Source organism: Mus pahari, chromosome 1 (assembly GCF_900095145.1).
Source record: "Mus pahari chromosome 1, PAHARI_EIJ_v1.1, whole genome shotgun sequence".
Lineage (NCBI taxonomy): Eukaryota > Metazoa > Chordata > Mammalia > Rodentia > Muridae > Mus > Mus pahari.
In genome coordinates this window covers 77,459,621-77,465,531 of record NC_034590.1, presented here as the reverse complement: position 1 = coordinate 77,465,531, position 5,911 = coordinate 77,459,621, and positions in this window count along the sequence as shown.

Sequence of the window (5,911 nt, the reverse complement as noted above, 5' to 3'; positions counted from 1 at the left end):
TCAGTCACTCAATGGTGCCGACTGGAACCAGAACCAGAGGAAAGTCACTGACTAAAATGACCCTGTAGTTAAAGTATGTACCTAAATATAGTCTTATAATTACATTTTAAAATGGCAATTTTATCTTAGTCATAGAGTGTTTTGTAAATTTTCTTTAAAATTCCCTAAGGTATTATAATAGGAAATTCAGTTACTTTATGATCCAACTATAAAGTTCCTACTTGCATGTGATAAAAACAAGTTTGTTCCAGGTATGTACAGGAACTACATACATGGGTAATCCATAATGACATTAATTTTAATAGCAAAAACTTAAATATTTATGCCAGGGCTAACTCTTAGTTCTCCCATACCCATCACAAACAAGCCTTTGCCCCAGTGTTCTCTTCTCCAGTAACTGCAGCCACCTTTTTTGTCATTGTCTTATTAATAACAATAGAACTAACTTGGACATCTTTTTTTAAAATGACATGCTAGAATAAAACAACCTAATTTCTTAGTTATAAAAGAAATCAGTACTATGTTCAAGATAGAAAGGCTCAGCACAATTTTTATTATCACTCTGGCGTAAACTCACTAGACATTTTGCAAAATTTCACTTGACTCTTCTCCACTCCTTTTACCCTTATGGGATTATAAGAAGTGATAAGAGTCTACATATTGCCATGCCTCAGCATCAAATAAATAAACAGAAATATCTGGGTGCTTGCAATAGGCAAGTTTTTATATCATCAGTTCTAAAATGCAGCAGTCAGGAAAGAAAAAGGATGTGTATTTGGCATAGAGCAATAGAGTTAGAGGGGTCTAGATGGAATGGGAAGCTCCAAAAATTATCAAATTATAATGAAAGGGTGATGAGCATTTCAGTTAGCATTATAATAATGGACCTACTTTCAAGAGCATGAATAAGGATAGGGAGAATGTTAGTCCTGTTCACCCATTTCCCCAACTCTAAAGACCAACAGATTCCTTAGAATTGTTTACTTTTTCTTTTAAAACTTCTGAGATCTAAGAAACAATTCATATATTGGTATCAGCAATACAAACATCTGCTCGTGTGCATGCGTGCACACACACACAAACACACACACAGGCAGCTGAATTCAAATTTAGAAAGTTGAATTAGGCGGAAGTTTTTCTAGTAATATGAGTCAAAATTCCCTGATTACCCTAGAGAAAGAATCAAATCAGAGACAAACTTTCTTAAAGAAATGAAAGATACAAATGTTTCAAGGTAGGATGTGGTTGCCTGAAAAAAAGAAAAAAAAAGACAAGCTATATACAGAAATACAATGGAGTGAGAAGCCACACAAACCAAGGACCAATCTGTACCTCCCCTAGTGCATGGAAACAGGCAAATGACAAGTACTTTTAACCTCCTGTTTCCTACCTGTACAACGGAGAACATACATACATACATACCACACTGGATTCCTGTGTTTATAAGTGTGAATAAAGACAATACTGAGCACTGTTCAAACTCTAAAGAAACAGCAAAAATGTATCAATTATCTACACTTTTCTCAAGACAAATAGTTACTTCTGCTACACTTAGGAAATTTAAGTATTCCTGTATCCTTGAAAAGCCAATCAGTGACACATCTACCACAACACCCAAGGGGGCTCCAAGGAATTGTTACTACACAGCAAAGCCACTTTTAAAAGAGTTTTGATCATTTGGGATACAGTCCAAAATAACTTACTTCCCTTAAAATTACAAGTTAATTACTTCACTTATCTTGGACAATCTTACTGACAATCTAGTGGGACAGAGAATTTACAAGTACCTACCTTTTGAGACAGAAAAATAAAATGTACCTATGATTATATACAAGTATATGGATGAAATACTTTTTAATTACCCATGGGTTTAATTTGTTTTTAATTGGATGATTCTCAAAAGGAAAATACATCACTTAGCTGTAACTTAAAATTGGTACTTCTAAAATATGGCTGTATTCTGTGGCCCTGGTTTCTTATTTCTTTTCAGAGATGATATATTTATCAGAAGAATTTATTTTACAGATATGCATCCAACAGATATGAAATATCATTTGTGTTAATGAAATCATATTTATTTTCCATACCTTGTAAGTTTGTTTTAGAAGGTGAGATATGAATGGTACATGTGGACTGATACACCCCCATTTTTCATTGCCTATTAACATTTATGATTTCCAATAGAATAATCAAACTAATACTGACACTTTAATGTCCCTGTCACACACACTGGCATTCTGACTATCAGATTATCCTAGCCATGATTGGCACTTACAATGACCTTAAATTGGGGCTGCACTTTCCTGGTTAAAAGGCAAGATCTTTTTATGGTGGGCTTAAGGATTCCATTGGTCATCCCTCTTCACTTCACTACAAAGCTAAGCCTGTGGACCCACACTTGAAAATCCAGAACCTCAAATGGCCAAATTCCAGCTAGTTAATAAATAGGACGCATACTTTCATCTATTCTATAAACACACTGCTCATTTAAGCTGTAAGAAAGTACAGTGGCTGATGAATAATATAAACAGCTAGACAACAATTAAGTTAAAATGTCCCAGACTGCATCTGGGAGAATGAAGTTCATTCACCTTTGTCTTCCCATTAGCATTTTGCTCTTAGGAGTTGATCTGTATGTGACTTTTTATATGCATATTTAATGATTCAAGTCTAGAATACAGGAAAAGGTAAATAGATATTTGTTGACTTCATGCTAAATTGTTTAAAAATTCTTCATATATCGATCAAATCATCAGTGTGCAATGAAATCATCAGTGTGACATAGTTAAATGATAATATAATCTTCCACAGCTTTATCATTACTCAACTGTAAATAATTCTGTATGTCCTGTTCCATGACTTTTCTCATAGATGACTAACTGTAGTCAACTTATGTCCCAAATTTAAATAACTTTGTTATCAATGACTTTCCTGATATCTTGAACTAAGACATTTTCTACAAATGGACAGTTTCAGAGAACCCTGAAAAAATGCTTGCAGTGTTCTATAACTACCCCAGGGGAGGGATCTCTTCTGCCTATTTCTTAAAACTCAGAAGACTGCCATTCACATCATACTACCCATATCAAATAAATGAATAACAAATCATTTTAGAGTTCTTATTTTATCATCCTAAGACCATCCCACGTGTTCAACCTGTCACCAATTTTAAGTGTATAAGAAAGCATGGTTAAATACAGAAAGGTTATATAGTAGCAGATCTATAAAATTTATTCTTTCTAGCTAAAAATGTATGCCTATGGACTAGGAAAGGTAATAAAATACTTTCCCTACCCTCAAGCCCAAGGCCCACAATTCCACTTGCTGGGCTGTTGCACTTGTCTATTTTAAAGAACTCATATTACTGGGAATCATGCAGCACTTGCTCTTCTGTGATGAGTTTATTTCACTTAACTTGGTGTCCCCAGGGACTATGTGTCATGCTGTGGCATATTGCACTTTCCATCTACTTTAAGATTGAGTGATATTCTGTTGTATAAACATACCACAATTTTTTTCATCCATTCATCTGTTGATGGTCATTGGATTTTTTTTTAAGTTTTGGTTGTTGTAATAAGTACTGTGCCTGATAGGAAGCCTTAATAGTGCTTTAAAAATAGAGATTTTTAATTCTTCTGAATGAATATTGAGAAGACAAATTGTTGTCTCACCTGGCAATTTCATTCTTAATTTTTAAAAGAAAACTGCATATTTTTCCTGCAGAGGCTGCACTGTTTTACACCCTTATATACAACACAGATTATTATATACTCCACATAAATGAAACACTTGCTCTTTTGGCAACAGTCATCCTGAGAAGTAAAGGAAATATATAATTGTAGTTTTATTGACATTTTAACTATGATTAGTGACACTAAACATTTTTCAATATATTCATTGGTCATTTACATGTCTGTTCAATTTCTTAGGCCATTTTTACTTTTTTAATAATTTATTTATTTATGCTATGTATATGGGTATAAGGCTGAGGCCGGATTTCATTCTTCTACATTTAGCTATTTAGTTTTCTCAGCCACGTGTTAATGAGAAATTCCATTATCTGCTGTGTGATAATGATACAATCTTCAAAGATTATCCAGCATATATGCGAGAGCTTATTCTTTTCATTATTATCATTCTCTTATGTATACATCCTAACTGGAGTTTCCCTCCCTCCACTTTTTCTAGATTCGCTCCTCCCCTCTGTGTTCCCCTACCCTCCCCTGCCCTCTCTCCTTCACCCCAGATCTTGTCCCTTTACCAACCCTCAGAAAATAGCAGCCTCCCAGTGACATCAACCAAACTCTGCATACACAGCTAGAATAAGATCAGGCACATACCATCATATCAAGGCAGGACAAAGCAATCCAGTAAGGAGGAAAGGGTCCTACAAGTAGGCAATGGAGTCAGAGACAGCCCTTGCTCCCACCACCAAGTTTCCCACAAGAACACCAAGCTACTCAGCTATAACATATATGCAGAGGACCTATATCAGACCCTTCAGGCTCCCAAATCCCTTTTATGAGTACTCTGGAGGAATGTGGGGATGAGACCAGGAGGGATCAGATGGGGGAAGAGATAAAATACTGGGAGAAAAAACTGGTACTGGGGGCATTTCAATGGTGAGGTAGAAACCTAGTCCAAACTCCATGAAATTTGTAAGAGTAACCTTAGCAAAGACTCCTAGTAATGGAGGACACAGAGCCTGAACTATCTTCTGAAATTTCTGAAATCAGCAAGACCTCAAGTGGAGGGATTAGGATACCAACCCAACCACAAGACCTTCGACCTACAGTTTGTCCTGCCTGCAGTTTTCTGGGATTGGAGGCAAAAGCATAATGGTCATCAAAGAAAGCAGAGAGCGACTTCATCCACCAACTGATAGGAACAGATGCAGAGTCCCAGAGACAAACATATGCAGAGATTAGAAGTCCTATGGATGATGGAAAGGAAGGACTGGGGAACCAGTGGGATCAGGGACACCACAGGAATCAACTGACGAGAGTTCACGGAGCTTGAAGAGATCTATATTCATTCTTTCCTGGGTCTCTGTATCTTCTTTAAACCAGCACCATATCATTTTAATCACTGTAGCCTTGGCACATACTTTGGAAGGCTGGAGAGATGGCTCATCCATTAAAAGCTAGATTCATGCGTGATCTCCCAGCGAGGCAGCAAAATGGAGGAGGGGTTCTTCTGTGGAACAAGTGCAGAGTAGGATAATCAGTTCAGCAACAAACAGAAGAAACCCCTCAAGCTGCTGAAATTTGAGAATGCCTAGAAATAAAAGGTGGACATGCTCAAAGTTAGTTTGGAGGTTATTAAGCCTTGGATAACAAAAAGCTAGATTCACAACCAAAAATAAACATACTTTGAAAACACCAATTATGACACTTCAGCTATGTAGTTTCTCAATATAATTTTGACTATTTTGAGAGTTTTATGAGTGAATTTTTGAGTTTGTATTTCTGTTTATATAAAGAATGCCATCAAGGTTTTGGTAGGGTTTGGGTGACTCTATAAGTACATTGGATACTGTTTACATTTAACAATATTAAATCTCTCAGTGCATGAGCCAAAGATGTTACCGCATTGATTCACACCTGTGGCAGTTTTATTCATCATCTTCTTGAAGCTGTCAGTGAAAATCCTTCCTGTGTTAATTTTTTCTTCTGTGCTTCATCTTGTTTAAGCTCTTAGAAATGGGTTTCTTCTCTTGCTCTCTTGCTTTCCATTATCCCCCTCTCTATGTGCTCATGGTCAGCCTCTACTCCTTCTCTTCTTCTCCTTCTCCTTCTCCTTCTCCTTCTCCTTCTCCTTCTCCTTCTCCTTCTCCTTCTCCTTCTCCTTCTCCTTCTTGTTCTCATTCCTCCTCCTCATCCTCATCCTCCTCCTCCTCCTCTTCCTCCTC